Source organism: Lutjanus erythropterus, chromosome 16 (assembly GCF_056507025.1).
Source record: "Lutjanus erythropterus isolate fLutEry1 chromosome 16, fLutEry1.hap2, whole genome shotgun sequence".
In the NCBI taxonomy this organism is placed as follows: Eukaryota; Metazoa; Chordata; class Actinopteri; order Lutjaniformes; family Lutjanidae; genus Lutjanus; species Lutjanus erythropterus.
The window spans coordinates 7498642-7518926 of NC_139332.1; the positions used below are offsets into that span (position 1 = coordinate 7498642).

At 38.2% G+C, this 20285-nt stretch overlaps 1 pseudogene; it reads right to left on the reverse strand.

Moving 5' to 3' along the window:
- Window positions 1–1788: 1788 nt before the first annotated feature.
- LOC146312693 (general transcription factor II-I repeat domain-containing protein 2-like) lies at window positions 1789–9957 on the reverse strand (annotated as a pseudogene).
- Window positions 9958–20285: the final 10328 nt, after the last annotated feature.

Here is a 20285-nt window from a genome sequence, read left to right on the forward strand (position 1 = left end):
TGGTCACATTAGAAAGTTCTCTTCCTTCATCACTCTTATCTTGTCACACATGAATTTAAAAAACTGTTGTTTCCATTGGTCACTTAGACACAGAAACATGGGAAGAGAGAGTCCAGATTGAAACCAGTGGTGGAAAGAGGTCTGAAAATTTGTACTCAAGTACAAGAACTGTTACATTACAAAAATATGACTCAATTACAGGTGAAAGTACTGTGTTAGAAATGCACTTCTGCTCAGGGGTCACCGTCACCTCCTCCAACTAGGGCTGCAAATTTTTTTAATGTCTTTGTCATTTTAAGTTTAAGTTTCTTTATTTAACAAAAGGCTCCACCAGACAAAACAATGTCAAATGTGGTGCAGTGCCATTTCTGACTGATTGATTAAATATCCATGAATACATTTGTAATTGTTTAAATTCTCAATGGCGATTAATCGATTAATCTATGAATTGTGCTGCTGCAGTGTTTTGTTTTTCATCCATATGTCCTGGTTTTCATTGGCCTGTTTGTGATCAGATCACCTGATTGGCTACTAAAATGCAGGTGAAAGGTTTGGATATTAATTCAAATTGTACTCAACTATGATTTTAAAAGTAACTAAGAGGATTACATAGTGTAATGAATATTTGAGTACCAGTAAAAGCACTGAGTTGAAAATCTACTCATAAAAGTACAAGTACCCAAAAAACTATTTAATTACAGTAATCTAAGTATTTGTAATTCGTTACCTCCACCCCTGGTTGAAACAGACACAAGTTTACAGCAGATTTTGTTTGATTTCACATGATGTTACATCACATCACCTTTACAGCATGAATGTATATTTAATTAAGGCTGCAAAGTTTAAATGTCAAACGTTGGTATATCAAGTACAGATTTGATGCATCTCATTGGTTTGTGGGAAATAATTATCTGCAGCGGTGATATTAATATGAAATGATGCGTGACTTTGTGTCAGCTGCATGTGGTGCTTGTAAAGGTCTGTCTACAGTTCACAGCACAATATTCTAGACTTAGTTTCTCTGTAGTTCATAAAGAAAGATAGTCACAAATTCATTTAATAACCTGTTGTCCCCTTTCTTCTTCTCTTCCCAGATGAGTGCAGAGTTTGAGAAGCAAAACTGAGGACGATGAGTTTCTTCACTTCATCCACGTCTTCACACTGTAATTTCTTTCAGAGCTTTTGTTTCTGTATAGGATCATGTAAGACACTCTTGAAACTTTCAGATTCTGGGGTCAGAACAGTAACAATGGAGAGACTAAAGCCCAGTGGAGGGAGATGAAATTACAGGATTTAGTCTGTAGTAAGTACAGATATTGAGCAGGACAAATCCAAATCTGAAGCTGAAACACATGTTGATATCATTCAGTGTGACGTCTCTGATGTCCATCACAATCAAACCTCCATAAATCTGCTTAGAAATCATCAATGAAAGATGCTTCAGAAGTTCTCTGTGATTAATCAGATTTCTAAGCTTTTGTCAATATTAAAATAATCCAGTTATAGTTGTCTTTACAGGGAGCAGTCTGTCATTTATACCTTTATCTGTTAACTGTACCTGTCCATTTCTACTTTGTGCATATAAAGGTGTAGAGACAACTGTGGAAAAGTTGTTCCACAATTATATGTTCAATGAATCAAAAAGGTAGCACATCTCAAGTCTGGGTGAACAAAATACTCACATTTCAGTTATTTATTTGGCTCATGTCACAAAAAACAAATGGTTACGCATTTCAGCACAAAGCCTTCATCAGAGAGTTTGTAGTATTATGCAGGTTACCAATCACTTCAGTTCACATACGTGGCTACGATGGTCATACTCGTAGCCTGAGTGTTCCGTGTAGAACACTCATAGGGGCCTGTTGCACCATCATCACAGATGACATCACAGATGATGACATCACAGTGATGTCACAGATGATGACATCACAGTGATGTCACAGCCGATGACATCACAGTGATGTCACAGGTGCAGAAGTTAGTATATATAGGTCGAGCAGATGATTATAGATTAAGTTCAAGCCAACCCGCTCCCTTACAGGATGACTTGGGGGGCGGGTTGCCAACAGGCCCGTGGCTACGATGGTTGTACTCGTAGCCTGAGTGTTCCGTGTAGAACACTCATAGGGGCCTGTTGCACCAGGAAGGTCTAAGCCTTCCTCTGGCTGAACGCAACCCGTTCCCTTACAGGATGACGGTCAAGGGCGGGTTGCAAAGGGGGGTCTTAGGGTAAGATGGGACCTGCTGCACCAACACTGTTGAAGCCTTCCCCTAACTTAGACCAGGTGTGAATCCTACGCCCAGTCAGAGACAGCCATACAGGCCGCTTTTATTTATTTATTTATTTATTTATTTATTTATTGCAGGGTGCCTAATACAGAACAAGGTGCCCAACCAAATAAAAGGGTTGGCCTGTTGTATTACCTCACTGATGATGTCACAGTTCACATCTTTTTTAGGTTATGTGAGCTCAGAGATGATGTCACCAGTTCAAAAGCATCAGCATGTGCTGTGACATCACAAATGATGACATCACAGATGATGTCACAGATGATGACATCACAGTGATGTCACAGCTGATAACATCACAGTGATGTCACAGGTGCAGAAGTTAGTATATATAGGTCAAGCAGATGATTATAGATTAAGTTCAAGCCAACCCGCTCCCTTACAGGATGACTTAAGGGGCGGGTTGCCAACAGGCCCGTGGCTACGATGGTCGTACTCGTAGCCTGAGTGTTCCGTGTAGAACACTCATAGGAGCCTGTTGCACCAGGAAGGTCTAAGCCTTCCTCTGGCTGAACGCAACCCGTTCCCTTACAGGATGACGGTCAAGGGCGGGTTGCAAAGGGGGGTCTTAGGGTAAGATGGGACCTGCTGCACCAACACTGTTGAAACCTTCCTCTAACTTAGACCAGGCGTGAATCCTACGCCCAGTCAGAAACAGCCATACAGGCCGCTTTTATTTATCTACTTATTTATTTTTTTTTTTTTGCAGGGTGCCTAATACAGAACAAGGTGCCCAACCAAATAAAAGCGTTGGCCTGTTTTATTACCTCACTGATGACATTACAGTTCACATTTTTTTTAGGTTATGTGAGCTCAGAGATGATGTCACCAGTTCAAAAGCATTAGCATGTGCTGTGACATCACAGATGATGACATCACAGATGATGACATCACAGATTATGTCACAGCCGATGACATCACAGATTATGTCACAGCCGATGACATCACAGTGATGTCACAGGTGCAGAAGTTAGTATATATAGGTCGAGCAGATGATTATAGACTAAGTTCAAGCCAACCCGCTTCCTTACAGGATGACTTAAGGGGCGGGTTGCCAACAGGCCCGTGGCTACGATGGTCATACTCGTAGCCTGAGTGTTCCGTGTAGAACACTCATAGGGGCCTGTTGCACCAGGAAGGTCTAAGCCTTCCTCTGGCTGAATGCAACCTGTTCCCTTACAGGAAGACGGTCAAGGGCGGGTTGCAAAGGGGGGATTTAGGGTAAGATGGGACCTGCTGCACCAACACTGTTGAAGCCGTCCTCTAACTTAGACCAGGCATGAATCCTACGCCCAGTCAGAGACAGCCATACAGGCCGCTTTTATTTATTTATTTATTTATTTATTTATTTATTTATTTTTGCAGGGTGCCTAATACAGAACAAGGTGCCCAATCAAATAAAAGGGTTGGCCTGTTGTATTACCTCACTGATGACGTTAAAGTTCACATATTTCTTTAGGTTATGTGAGCTCAGAGATGATGTCACCAGTTCAAAAGCATCAGTATGTACTGTGACATCACAGATGATAACATCACGGATGATGTCACAGTTGATGATGTTTAAAAATCCAACGGTTACAAATTTTTTTAGCCCATCAAGATGAGAAAGTTAGTGTCTGTTGCTAGGTAACAGACTTAAAAGTTGGTCAGCAATGTGTGACTGAGCATTTAGGATTCCCTGAAGTTAGTTATGACTTGCTTCTGTAAAAACAAACCTCCTATCTTCAGGACATTTCACACCAGACTTTTGTTTTGTGCAAATAATTTGCATGTTAATGATATAATTTAAACCAATGGCAGCTTTCACATCAACGGCAGAATTCTGCTGAGCGACATCGTGGTTTTTACTTTTTCAGACTGAAGGAAACAATTACAGAGACAATGACTTAAATGACAGCGTGTGGAGAGGAATACACAATGAGCTTCAGAATGATGATGGTGTGTTGTTGGATAACAATTAACCAAAAATCATGTCTCGCTTGAAGTGAATAGTCAGGTAGGTCGAAATATTTTGTGCATTTTATTCATGTTGTAATTGTGTAGAGGCCTTTAAGATAAATACGTTTTTGTAGCACGGCCTCTGGCACACATGCCAAAGAAAGTTTCTAGCTTCGGGGTGTATCCTGTTCATGGAGTGCAGGAGGCTGCAATCCCTGCTGCCACTACCAGTTTGTGAGGGTATTATTCCTTTAAATGGCATCATTACGTCTTCCAAATCAACTCGTCACTCATCCTTATTTAAGAAAAACGTTGCTGAAGCAGCACAGAAGGGTTTCTCCTACAGACTTGGCCCACGAGTTCCTGCTCAACCCATGATGACATCACATATTTTTAAATCACTTTTTTGCTTTCTAAAAGTTTTATAAAAAGCTCATAGCAAAAAGGGTCATAACTGACTTTGTTTGCAGTTCAAGGTGTCCTTCTCTTTTATAATGATGATATAATGCTTCAGATAAATTTTCTTCTTTTTTCTTTTTAGTTCACACGGATTTTCTTTTTTTTATTATTGTGCAATAAAATGATTACAGAACAAGTGAAGACAAGTACATAAACAGCTGAACAAGTTTATACAAAGTAAGACCAAGATAAAGACCAAAACAAGAACAAATTTTAAAAAAAAGGAGTGGGGGGGTGAAAGAGGAACTCGCTGTATATCTACATATATATTCCTCCTCCCTTTTTCCTCACATTTATCTCCTTTTTCCCTCCTTCTTAATTTAATTAGAGTTGAGGCTGGTATCTTTGTGGGAAACCACCATTTTGGGTAATTTTTCACCACAATACCCCAAGAGGTGACTGGGCAAAACTGAAGGCAAGGCTGAGCGGCCATGTCTTATCCAAGTCTTAATTACATCCATGATCTCGTCTGAGCAGGGATGTACCTGAATGAGCATGAGTGACGAGCTCAATTGCGACACTTAATGGTGCCATTTAAGAGAACCATGCCTTCACAAACTGGCCGTGGCAGCAGTGACAGTGGTTGCAGGGACTGTAGGCTCACACACCCACTGCTGAAGATGATATGTTACATGAATGAATTCCAAAAAAGGACAAAATTAGTAACTGTGTTTTTGGGTTGCTGATGGCTGATATTTAGCTCCCTGGCAGTTCACTGATGGAGAAAACCATCAAAAAAACAAAACACAGGAAAACCTCCTGAGATTTTCTCATGTGTGGGATGTGGAGAATCGCCACAAGCATGTACAGACGCACTAAACCTTATGGGACCTCATACCGCTTTCAGTTTGGAAACACATCCTGCAAAGTTGCTGTCTTTTCCATAGCAACCTGATTCCATCTGGATGCAGTTTAAGACACTTAACATCACATTTGGGCTTCAATAGGTCCGTTTTCTGTTAGTCAACATGGAAAACAATGTCAGTGACCTCAGTGTCCCGCTTACTGATAGAAAGGCTAGATTAGTTTAACAAGGATTCAACAGATGCAACAGAGTGAAGAGTGACTATATCTATTTATATGAATCATCATGGATCATGCAGCCACTGCAGAAATGTTGCTTAGAAATGTCAGAATCTAAAACTCAAAACTCATCTTACATTAATGGCAGTTTTAGCATCTGGAACTACAAATTTAATATTTTCTTTTCTTTTTAACTGACATATTTCTTTTATAACTCTCTAGTTAGACATTGAGAAACTAATTACTTTACATTTATGACTGTATCAGCATGTGCACCTGCAAAATTAATACTTAATCGTCTTTTTAAATGACATATTTCTTTTATAGCTTTCTAGTTAGACACTGAGAAATTCATTATTTTACAATAAAGACTGGTGGAAATTACAACTGACTTTGGAATTTTTATGGACTTTTGCATCACAAGTTCCATGATGCAGTTTTTTTACTCAGTGTAACATTCATTCATTAATTTTCAAATCCAACTCCTGGCTAGTTCACCATGGTTTATGTAACACTTATGATGTAACACTTAATATGCATATAAATAATATTAAGAAAAATATAAAATCATAATACAGAATAATAAATGCGATAAGTGGAGTTGGTCTAGTACAAGTTTGACTATGGAGCTGGGTGAAAATGAATGAACCGCATACAGACACAGAACTGAATTTACTGGCTGTACTGAAAATTCAAACAACAACAACAAAAACACTTGAAATAAATCAAGGCAAAACATCACACAAAATAGATACATTAAAAAACTAAAGAAAACGGCATTTCAAATTAACAGTGTAGCATCATGTTGTTTAAATATATTCAGGATTTTAAGTTCTACTAGTAGAAAAAAGAGAGACCCGTGGCTCCATGTGCTCAGTGGACCAAACCAATATGAGGCATAATTAGGGGGAGACGTAATCTTTCAAAACTTGAAAATGCTTTGTTTTGCATCTATATTGCTTGGGACAATACTGTAGTCCCTGGATATTGGTGGGGACATGTCCCTCCAATCCCTGATCCCAATTCTACACCCTTGATATCAGCACATGTAACCGCAAAATTAATACTTCATCGTTTTTTATAAATGACACAATAACTTTTATAACTCTCTAGTTAAACATTAAGAAACTTATAACTTTACATTAGTGACTGTATTGGCACATGCAACTGAAAAATGAATACTATGACATATTACCTGTTATGACTTGTATACCATGCTTTCCAAATGTGATTCTATTGAATGATGACTCTGGTCTTGCTTTATCAAGACATCAAAAAAAAAAAAAAAAAAAAAAAACTTGTTCTGCGGACTAACAGCAGCAAAAGAAATGGTGGTAATGAAATGGAAAATTGCCATGATTTAATTATACATCACTGGCTTCAGGCTTTTTATAACACACTTTCTTTTGACTTGTCAGTAGGAAGAATACGGGCCGCGAAGGCCGAGGCCACAGATGTTGGAAAAAGTGAAAGCATAAATGTAAACTATACAGCAACAGTGTACATGAGATATATGCCAATGAGAGTGTGTACATGTGTATTTCCTTCTCTTCATTTAATTGATATTACCTTTATTTATTTAGCTTATGAGTCAATTGTAGTTCATGAAATACTGTAAACTGACACAGGATATGCCATGCTTATGTTAAATGGGTGTCAAACTCATTTTCACCAAGGGCCACATCAGCATAATAGCTGCCCTCAAAGGGCCAAATGTAACTGTAAGACAGTATAAATGTAGCGATATGTAACTAAATATAATGTAAAATAAATGCAACTAATCCTTAATGTTAAATAACTCTGAATTTTTTTACTTATTCAGCTTACAGATATTACATATATATATTTGCATAGATGTAAAAAAAAGAAAAATGTGGTAACACTTTCTATGAAGGTCTAGTTTATAATGCATTAGGAGCACATGCATAACACGTTATAATGCATTTATAATGCTTCATACATGTCATTATAATGGTGTATAATCATGTATAAGAACTTATACCAAGGTTTATAAAGTATTACAAGTGTGGACATAATTTATTATAAATTAAGCACTTATAATGTTTATACCTGCATACTCAAGTGACAAGTGTCTGAATCAAGAATCTGAAGTCCTGGGTCACATAAGACATTATAACCATCCTTACTCTAGCCAGTAGTAAAGACACACATAGAACTGCTCAACATAGAACAGATACTAAATGCTCGGTTACAGAAAGGGCGTAATGCCTTATAAATATCAATAATATGTTATAGGATGACTTTAAGAGCTTTTAGTAGTGACAACTCTGTATAAAGTTATTAGCAATTGTATGACATTATAACACAATTATAATCACTTAGGAGCAGTATTTTGCTGGCTGTAAGTAAAGTGTGAGTTAAAAATTATACACCATAATGATCTTTAAAACAACTTTATTTTGCAAAACAAAAAAGGTGCATGTTATTCTGTACATATCAATACAACTGAAATCTGTGAAAAAAAAAACCTTGCATAGCTCACAAATTAAAATTCTTGCACCTGAGAGACTAAAGAATGCAATTTATAACATAACAAATTAAGAGAGTACTCTTATCAGCTGATGTACCTCATTTTTGCAAATAAAGTTGTTTCAAAGATCATTATGGTGTATAATTTTTAACTCACACTTTACTTACAGCCAGCTTACAGCTTCTTCTTGGTTGAAACACAGTTTATTATATTTTAATTAGGTTTTTAAAAATGCTTTCCTATGTGTTTTCTGATCAGATGTCTGACACCTCTTTTCCGTGGCCAGTGTGTCAATGCCCGGTTTAAGGTCTTGTGCTGAGGCAATCCATAGAACAGCATGGAGGTTGTCATCAGTGATGCGTGATCTGTGCTTGTTTTTGTTTAGATTCATTATTGAAAACATCTGTTCGCACAGATAGGTGCTCCCAAACATAGACAGAAGACGGGCAGCATGAAGTCGAAGCTGTGGCATCAAACCAGGGGGCAGTTGACGGTAAAAGTCCTTGACTGCAGCATCCTGGAACTTTGCTCTCAGGCCACTATCGCTTTGAAGCTCTATTAAGTCCATCTGAAGGTGTTGGGGTGCAGTGCAGACATTGGTGGTGAAAGGACTGGCAAAGATGGCAAAGCCTGAGTGCTGTGTTCTAAAGTCAGAGAAGCGCTGATCAAACTCATTGATTAACCGGCTCAGTTTGGTAGCTAACTGAGTACATGAAAAAGTACCAGGGAATGAGGCTGAGATGCTCAGACAAACAGGAAAGTGGGCAAGATTGTCCTGTTTCACTTGGTACATCCATAGGTCAAGTTTACGCTGGAAGGCCGTGATCATGTCAGACATTTGCGTGATGACTTGTTTGTGTCCCTGCAGCTTCTGATTCAGTTGGGCAAGATGCTCAGTTATGTCACACAACATAGCAAAGTCACACAGCCAGTTTGGATCTGACAGTTCAGACAAGGGTTTTCCTTTACTCTGCATGAAAAGAGCAATGTCTTCCCTAAGCTCAAAAAATCACTTGAGGACTTTGCTCCTACTCAGCCACTGTACTTCTGTATGGTACGGCACGTCTCCGTGCTCCAAGAACCGCATCAAAAATGTCCCATCCCGTTGTGGTCCCCTGCATGGCAGCCACATCCAACAGCTCCTCAGTGACAGAAAGATCCGACTTCACGCCTCTAATAAAAAGGGATAGCTGCACTGTATCTGTGTTGTCTGTCCTTTCATCAAGAGCTAATGAAAAAGCTATGTAGCTGCGTGTCTCTTCGGCCAGCTGTGTTGCTAGGTTTCCTGCTAGTTCCTTAACTCGGTCCGCGATGGTGTTTCTTGATAAAGTCACATTTTTAAAAGTCTGTATCTGGTCGGGACACACCTGCTCACAGACCTTCAGCATGCACTGCTTCAAAAATGCACCCTCTGAAAAAGACTTTGCAGCACGGGAAATTTCTTCAGCCACAATAAAGCTAGCTTTCACTGCTGCATTGTTTTTGGTTGTGGCTTTCTTGAACACATCCTGCTGCGATCACAGTTTGCCTTTTAATTCTTGCACCATTTGTTGTTTTTCTTGAAGTCTCACTTTGGCATACTTAGCTCCGTGTTTGGTGTCAAAATGCCGACGTAGATTGTACCCTTTGACAACCGCCACTGCCTCATAACACAAAACACATACCGTTTTTTCTCCTTGAAGCACAAACATATATTCGCCTTCCCATCTTTCTTGAAACAGCCTTCCATCTGCATCGATTTTTCTCTTCCTGGACATTTGGGATCAATTCCACTTGTTCAGGAAACTGACATTGATGTGGAAACACTGCAATCTATTGGCGGGATGCCGTCACTTTGTAGGTAACATAATCGGCATGCATTATGGGAAATGTAGTTTATGGTCAATGCACCTTTTTGACTTATTTATTACAAGACAATCAGACCTTTTAAGCTCTCGCGGGCCACATAAAATGACGTGGCAGGCCACATTTGGCCCACGGGCCTTGAGTTTGACACGTGCTGTATACTATCATTTGAATATATCCTGCAATATTATTTCCAAAAGAAAAAAAACAAGAGAATGAACGAAGACTGTAGAAGGGAATTTAACAAATGTGTAGGACACAGATATGACTTTATAGTTTAGAAGAACTATGAGTTCAGGCCAGGACAGTGGTACGGTACATGTAGGTTACAATTTTATTTTAGTATTTTATTTCATTTTGTTTTTTTCTTTGTGTTCTTGTTATTTTAATAAGTGATTCATCAGTGTTCTTATCATGTACTATCTATTTGTACTTTACTTACTATTTACTTTCTTTTTTGGTATTTCACTTTACTTTACAAAAATATGAGAAGGAAAGCAGTGTACAGAAGGATTATGGGATTATGAGCTATGTACATTCAAAATCTATTATGGCATTTTTACATGGATTGGAACCTCCAAAGTAAAGGAAGGAAAACAATAAAAACTTGGTCACAAAAAGAGAAAAAACTGTTATTACTTCTGATTAGAAATGGGGAACACTTTAATGAAGACTTGACTATGATGACTCAACTGTAACAGATCTTTTCAATCCTTTATAAAAGGAAAAAGTACCAGAATAACATTGATATAATTGCTGACTTTCTGAGTTCTTGCTACTTCAAGGGGAAAATCCTGTCTAGACTGGCTTTGAATAAGCAATCAAGGGCAGATAAAGTTAAATTACCCTGGTCTCAGATAAAGCATTCGGCTCTCTGGTCCTAAAAACAGTGTTGCCAAATGTAAGAGGCAGACAAAGTTACATCCGGCTCTCCTCCTTGCTTATCTAGACTGTTCCATGTTAGTTTGCAGGCATTAACACCACGACCACGTCTACATTTGACCTCGGAGGCCAGATGATTTTTTTCAAGTGGATGACTCTGCTAGAAATGGCCGGCCTTCCACTCAGTGAGAGGGATTTCCCACGGGGCCGCAGCGCTACTTAATGCATTTTTATGTTCAAACCAATGTTGTCATTATAGGCACTGGGCCGCTAGGTTTTGGCAATAAACAACATTACATAGCTTAGTGATGCATCCGATTTTCGGCAGCTAAGCGCTTGGGAGCAGTATATACAAATTTAGATGACTTCACTTCCTCCATAGCAATCCCATTCAGAAGGTAACGTGTTCTGAGATTTATCACAGCACAGAAATCCAGTCCACAGTCCCTGCAGTGTCATCAACTTGCAAACCATGCTACACTTCTGTGTGACTGAGTTCATTTATCCTTGGTGTTTATCTGACCCTTGTTTAGTCAAAAGAGCCAATTAACAGTCAAAATAAATTATATAAATAACTCATTTTAATGGGTCAAACCTCAAAGGAGGATCCTGTCGAGTTTGTGCCAGATGATTCTTATTATTTTTTTGATGCAGCAGCTCAAATTTCCATGAGCCAGACTGACCTAGAAACATGAAATTGGGCCCCGGAACTAGAAAAACTGCAAGTGCTTAAAAACAAAAAAGAAAAGAAAAAGACCCTTATTGGCCACGATGTCATTAACACAATTTTGGAAAGGCCCCGCCCCCCACACAGTGAGTCAGACTGACTCATTGTGGTCTACAAAAAGCCTGGAAAGTTTTTTTTTACTTTTTGAAAAACGTGTTTCTGACATTTATTCCTAAACGTTACGTCTGATTTTCTGTGGATCATTATTGGACAGTTTATCAAAATGTGGTATAAAACTTGTTGATATTTATTTTCATGATATTGACCACTGAGCTTGAAAAGGGTGTGGTTCAGAACATAAATAATCCAAAGCCAATAACCATTACTCCAGTACTGTAATTGCTTTCTATGCAGATGACACTGTCATTTTTGTTCCTGATGTCTTAAACTCTACTCTGTTCTTTTTTATCTACATGACTGATTGAAAACTGACCATCTGACTATCAATATTAAAAAAAAAAGAATGTATGTATGTCCACTCACCAAAGAAATCTATATCAATTTCTGAGTGTTCCTCAGTTCACATCTCACTTATCAAAATCACATTCATAGTTTAACGAAGATGCTCAACCAGACACTATCTCACTCATAGTGTCTCCGTCACTGTGAGGTTGCCACCAGCAACCAACAGATTTTAGGAAGTTACTGTGCCCAGTCAAGAAATATTCTGGCATACAGGCCACCCTTGGTAGAGCCTACAGCCCTTTGCTGCATGCCGTCCTGTCTCTCTACACCCTTTCTTCTCTCTCTCCTGATGCTTCTACACATAAAAATGCAACAAAACCACCAAAAATATAGTCTGGGAAATAACATCCCCCTTGTTTTTTAATACACTTTGTTTTTTTGTTTTTTTAAATAAGCAAGATGTAGTGTGTAATTGTGAGCTTTAGAGGTTCTGGATTTTGTAGGATTGGACAGAACCAGACTAGCCTCTTTTTCCAGTCTTCTATGCTACCATCAAATTTAGTGCACAGATATGAGAGTGGCATTGTGTCTGTCAAACTGTCTCTTTCTTTGACACAGGGTCCTTATACAGCACATGATATAGATGGTCTATATTCACAATTTAAAGTGCAGTGTATCCAATTGTAGTAAAACAAACTGCTCTCTTTGTCTGGTTTGTAATAAAACAGCACTTAAACACTGACTCAAAAACTTCTTTTGGCCATGCATTCAGCCATTTGGATCAATTTTATTGTGTGAAATTGGCAACATGTTCTTATTTCCATGAATAACTGGCTGATTGCAGATGACATGGTGCCATGTCCAGATGCTTTTAGAGCAGATTTTGGTGACTCGCCTTTGGCGTGACTGAGCCCACATGGTAGGAGAGGTCGGGGAGAGGTTGTCTCCATGATAATTAGGCAGAGCAGTGCGATTTGGGGGCCAAAAGAATCAGACATTAGCACTTTTGTCACCCACCAGGATAGATCATTTTAAAAATCACATGGCACCGAGGTGCAATTTTATTCAGTGCTCTTTCTGTGGCTTTATCAAACAGTGCACGCACAAACACATTCCATTTAAATGCGGATCTACCTTTCATGTGGATGAAGGCAATTTGACTTATGAATAAGGCAGGAAGAGTAAGACACAAAACTCTATACAGACGGGGGCCACACTGATTTACTGCGGCTTTTTCCAAAGAGGTTTTCAGAGACGATTGACAGTTTCTTTGAAAGGTCTGATGATGAGTTTGTCTCCACCAGGTTTGTGTGACAAGGTACAGAGAGGCACTTTAGATAACTGACAAATATGTTTTCAAACTTATTAGCATATATGCAGTCATCTATCTCGCCAACTGAAAACATGTTTTACCCAAACAAACTGAGACAGCTATCAGTTGCTGATGGCGAGCTGAAATTCAGACTCACTTTTTGTGGAAGGAAACATCATCTTAAATTGTCCTGTGCAGAATGTGCATCATTTTCCATTTCTCGAAAAAGGATAAAACTGTTTTTGACATATTTGTGGAGACAGTTTCCAGCCTCTGGTTGCCATTTTCCATGCCAGTGTTTGACTGAAATTTGAGGGCTGTTGTTACTGTCGATTTGAGTGATGCTCCAATGACTGGAGAATGTCATGTGTAGCCTATGAACACTGACACAAGACCGTTCTATTTCTACGGTACATGCAGTCTTCACTATTGGTTAACCACACAGAGGCTCTGTCTCGACACCTCAGACAGATCTTTTTTAATAAGCCACCTAAGATCTGACCTCATGATCCAGTCACCCTCCAGTGGCACTGAGACGTCCACCTCAGCTACAGGGTTCTGCTCCATTTGTGCCCTTCTGCTCGCCTGTTTGCCCTCTTTTAACAACAGTGGACATGTCCTGCAAGTTTTATGATGATTTTCATTTCATTTTAAACAGGAAAAGATCAAAAGTAGCATAAGACAAAATCACTTCACAAAACAGAGACAGTCAAGAGAAATGAAAGCAAAAAACATAACACTGAAGAGAGCAGATATTATGGGTTAAATCGGTGGTTGGTTTTATCTGCAATTGTACAAATTATATACAATTAAATACAGAAGACAAAGAAACAAAGACATCACATTCACATTAATATGGCATCTCATAATTGTACCATATGCTCAGCGTGTATCCATCAACACATTAATTCATACATTTATCTACAATCATGAATTACATCAATGATATCACGTGGTCAGCAGCTCTTTTGATGGCCTCGAATATTTCTGCTTTAGCATCATTTATGGATGAAATCGACAATTCTAAGACTAATGCATTATGAAAGGAAGATATCCACTGATTAACAGACAGAATATGTGGGGGTGTCCACCTTTTTTAGCCGTTGTTAAACAAAAAGAACCTGTCTCTGAAGATTTAATAAATGAAGTGAAGAATCATCGTTCAACATTTGGGAGGCACGTTATTTGCACCCCAATAACACAGCATAGCATATTGGGCTTGGGAACATCTTCAACTTGACAGCGTCTCTGAGTTGACAAAAATTACATCATTTTGTAATGTATCAACTGGTGATTATAGTTACGTGATGTTAAAGAAATGTTGCTCCAAATTCTCTTCTAATCAATGTCCTGTCCATACTTTTTCAAATCTGCATTCCATACTGCTGTAATACCAGTGTATCCAAGTCATTTCTGTTGCATCTTCTTATATATGTGTGAAGAAAGGCCACCGCCACCATTTAAACTCTGTAAGATCTCAACCATTGGATACGTTGGCAAAGGATGATTCCAGGGTACACAGAGCAGTGAGTGTTGCAGACAAGTTCCTGTTTTGGATCTGATTATAAAGTATAATTATAATTGCTCAATCACTTGAGTAATTCTGAAAAATCATGGTGTTAGAATGTGAAACTGCAGTGCAATGGTGAGTTCAAGGGGGATGGTTGCTGTGGTTCTTAAGCTCATTAGCTCTATTGTATGATCTTGCTATTGGTTCTTTAATGTCCTTTGTTGTAAAGGAGACCAAATTGGGTGATGGTAGAATACTGTTGAAAGAATTACTGCATGTAGTTCACAGTGTGATGTCAAGACTCCAGGAAGTCACTGTGCCTGGCCAAGAAATTCATCAATCCTCATTGACTGTCCATTGTTCTAACAACCCATTATTTCAAACTGCCAGCAGTCCGACTAATGTCCCATTATTGTCTGTTATTACACCATAGTGAAGCAAAAATCCCTACCCTTCTGTTGGACCATCATGAGACCTTACTCTCTGAAGAAATATGAATGGTAGGCAGTGGCAAGAGACAAATATTTTTTTAACCCATTTAAATTGTGTCATGAATTCCACATTTGTACATTTGAGATAATTGTACAAGACAAGACAGTCGCTGTTTGTCGTACAACTGTTGAGGTATCAGACTGTGGAGATGCGTAATTTAAAGACTACACACTCAGAAATCCCCTAAATGCTGTTATGTCTTTCTTCCTCCAAAGGGATGAACCAGGATGAAGTCGCACAAGAAACAGGTCTCGCTCATTCTCTTTCTTTCTGGCTGATAAAAGGAGCAGTAGTCACTGGATGAAACAGGTAAGATAACGTTACACTACTGTTAACTCATATTTTTTTCCAAAGTAAAATCCCACGGGGCAAATTTGGGGATTTTGCCTCACTTTTATTCTGAAAACAAATATCACAGGCCCATTGCTCCGAAAATACACATTCTTGCAGCAGTTGAGTTAGAGTTAGGGGAGTGGACCAACTGAGGTAAAACTCTCATGATTTTATTTCAACATCAGAAATTTGCTGTTGAAATAACTTGAAATGTAATTTGGTGTAAGATCAGGAAGATATCCTATCAAGGGCAAAAATCCCTGACAATTCAGCACCATGGACAGAGTCAGCAGCCATTAAGGTAACAACTGCAGGGAGACTGTATTTTATGAGCAACTGGCCATCAGAACAACGGGCTCTTGGTTATAGGCTGTTGGGCAAATGGGCTTTTGGTGCAATGGGACATTTTTCAGGCAATTGGGATTTCAGAATAATGGGCTGTTGGAACAGTAGTATGGCAACCTCCATTCAGCCATGGCTTTAGTTGACATTCTGTCTCTAAGGTTGTGTTAGGGTTGCTGAAACAAATGCTTGTACATGCAAAAAAACAAACAAAAAAAAAGAACAACAAACAAACAAGCAGTCTCAGCAGTCAGCAGTCTTGGCATAATTTTAGCCATCATGCTGGGTGAAAAAAATAAGTCCACTTTTCTGCCTATTCTTCATTTTTCTTATATTAAAATAATCATTCAGTGGGCTTAGAATATATCATTGGATACAAGTTCATTATTTTCTAAACAATACAGAACTCAGACAACATTCAAGACAAAGTTTAACTGCATAGAAACTTATGTATGTCTGGGTGTGCACTTGGTACCATCTGTCAATATAACTCATAATCATTGTGTAATCTCTAAAGCCCTGTTTGTTGTTCATTTATTTCCTGGCATCTGCTCTATAATTTCAGAAGGTTACACTTCAGTGCAGATGTTTGTGTATATACTGTATTGAGAAAGTGCAGCTAAATGTAATTATGCTGACACAAAACTAGTGTGACATTTTAGCCTTCAGCAGCAATTTGTTTTTTTTTTTGTTTTTGCACAGGCCATTACCACAGCTTTGTACTGCACCCCAAAAGCCTTACACTCTGTTATATAGAGTTTTGTATAACAATGTGTGACATGTTTATCTAAAACCACTGTCTGAAAATGAATATCAGCTAACACTCTTAACGTGTAGCTTCAGCAGCAGAAAGCTTTCCCTCATTTAGTGGATTACCTTCATGCCTGTATATTGATGATTTCTGCACGGCCCATTAGTCACAGCACTCCTGCTTTCATGCATGATGTAGTGGACAATACAGTTCACTGCTTGCTTCAGGCAAAAACATGTGTGTATTTCCTCAGACTGTACGCTGGAACATCATCTTTATCTACGTTGTACATGTAGTCAGAGGTGGGAAGTAACTAAGTACAAATACTGTGTTACTGCATTTAAGTAGATGTTTCAGCTATCTGTACTTTACTTTAGTATTTAAAGTGAGATTAAAAATAGAAATGTCCTTCAGAGGACTACTTTTTTACTTTGTTTTGAGTACATTTCAGAGCCTGAACGATTTCCCTTGTATTTGAGTAAAGAAGTTGAATCAGTACTTCTACTGTACTTTTGCCACCTCTGCATACAGTTGGTTTTCTTTCTGACAGTATCCTGCTATCAGAAACTCACTCTGCACCAGCTAACACATATTTATATGGATGGATGCACGGTGTCTGGAGTGTAGTTATGAATAACATGGGAATGACAACCCATGAATCGTGTTGTGTTTTTTATTCATGTGCTCTTCTGGCAAATAAATCCTTTAAAACCGAAACAAAGGTTTTGAATGAGATCATTGTGGACAGACAAGGCAAGAAGCAGAGCTGTGCAGCTTTATTTATTGATGTATCTAAAGCCTTTGATACTGTTTATCATTGACTACAGAGTGCCTGACCATGCAGCGGGATGATCCGGGCTACTAATTATCTCTGAGGCAGGACTCACTGAAAGTTAATGGGCTCAGATCAAACTGGCTTACTGGAACGCCCCACGGTTTTGTTCTTGGACGGCTTTTATTTTCTCCTCATGTGAATTATTCAGGTATTAATGCGCCTGGAACTACTTCTCATAATTCTTTAGAAAATACAGATTCATGTGGCTGTTGGTGTTCTCTCTTACATGCACTTCATAAAGTAGTCTGCCTTTAAAGGAGCAGTTTCATGTTTTTCTCACAAAGATGTTTGTCCACCAAAGGTGTGGCCTTGAGTCATATCTCAAAGTGACATTTGATGACCTCAGACTCAATCTGACAAAATAAAAAAAAAGACTTGAAATTCAACTTGAACTTTAACACAAATGACTTGTGACTTCACTTGGACTTGAGAATTTTAGTAAATATTTGGTACCTTCCCCTGAGCCCAAGCATTAAAACGTCTGTCATTTAAAGTGAGCCGCGAATCAATTAATTTCTCTTCATTCCCTGAATCAACAAACATTAATGAAATTCAGTCTAAGCAAGATGACACTTAATCCTCAGATCCACAGCATCATTCAATCAAGTTGCAGGCAATGTTAATGATGTTGACTGATAATTTTCTTCATATTTTTCATCAACATTTTTTTCACTGATGAAAACGAGATGATAATTAAATGAAGAGTAATCTTAAATTAAGTACGGTAAGTTGAGGCTCTGTTTTTAAAATGGCGTTACATTTTGTGAATAATGCATTATAACTTGTTAAGGACTCAAAACTCAACTTGAGTGCAAAGACTGACTTGCTAAACAGTGACTTGGTCCCACATCTGCTGTACGCTAAAAGGGATATTTCATCCAAAAATAAGAATTTAGTCAGTATCTCCTCACCCTCATGCCGATGGAAGTCAGGTTTAGTTTTTTAGTCCACAAACCACTGCTGGAGTTTCACAGGAAAACATCGTTGGAATGAAAGTGGATGGTGACCAGTTTTCAAACATAAAGAAAACAGAAAAAAAGACATTAAATGCCTCCATACTGCTTGTCTGTTATGATCCAAGTCTCCTAAAGCCCATGCCGTTCACTTGTGTGTGCACAGCGTCACATCTCACTCACACACAGGATCTACAGTGAGGATTTAGAAAAATCATAATGTAAATGATGTCTTCAAAGTCAACTTGGCATGTCGAGTAACAATAACAATAATAAAGATAATGGCTGAATTTTCATTTTTGGGTGAACTGTCCCTTTAATGTGAAACCAGAACCAGTAGGTGCTTATCTTAAAATAAAGACTGGAAGCAGAGGGAATGATTTGACCTGACTGTCTGTCTGCAGCTCACTAACTGACACATTATATCTGGTTTCTTTAATACAAATAAAAAGCAAAATGTAAAAGCCATAATTTGTGGTTTTGCAGGGACGGACCAACTCCACATAAAACCACAAACTGAGGCATAAACATTTAATTTTTTGTACGGATTTAACAAATGCAATATAACAGATTACTTTGTGAGCTTTAGAGGTTCCAATATTTAACTTTTGGACAGAACCTGGCTTGCTGTTTTTTCTGTTTACCACATGAAAACGGGTTGTTATCTCTTGAGCTTTGTTCTGACCTGGCAAAGTAACAGCTGATAAACCATTTACCAAAATGCAACATGTCTTTGTAAGCTTATTTCACAGAGTTCATGTTACAGTCAATGGTACTGAGCCATCTACAGCTTTTCCTTTTTTCCCTTTCGTTCCATCACTTTCACTTGTCAAAAGTATTAACCATCAGGTGAAACAACTTTAAATGAATCAAAGAAAACAGAAAAAGAATATATGTTTAATGCTGTATTGGATTTCCTGAAGGGGACACCAAAAGTGCTATATAGAGGAGAACCTTATTACTACTATATACTGGTTGTACCAGCAGTGATGGACAGTAACATTTACAAGTACATTTACTTGAGTACTGTACTCTTTTGAGTATCTTGCCGTTTTTTTGTTTTTTTTTTGTTTGGAAACTTAGGACTTTCACTCCACTACATTTCAAAGACAAATATTGTACTTTTGGTTGTTGTTATTCGTTACTTTTAGTCTAAGCATAGCTTTGAAATTAGCTGTTGCTGTTTTTTTTCTTTTCTAGAATGCGACTGGCCACATGGTGTGTTCCTCACAGAACCAATCACAGTACCCGCTCTCAACTGGTATTGATGTAAAAGTGGAAATAGTGGAAATACAAGCACAAGTAAAAAGAAAGACAAAATTAAATCTCAAGATGTTATTCTGATTTAAAAAGGAGAAATAATTGCAGGTAGCTTTTAAAGTTGGACTGTTTTATTGCGGTGAAAAATACAGCATAATTCATGTATGTACTGCTCCTGAAGATAGAAAGAAATCTCAGTTATTTATCAGACTTGGAGAACTTCTTACAGTTATCTTCAATCTAATGTTATGATGTGATTTTAATACAGTTACATCAGAAAATGACAATAACTGTCCCTTTTGGTTTTGATTGTATTTCTATACTGAAGTGTTTATAGGTGTTTCTATAGACTTTGTGTAGCAGAGTGGTTCTACAAGCATCAGTGCATCATTAGATGGTTTCAGAGTTACAAGCTTCTGTAAATGCATCGTGAAAACA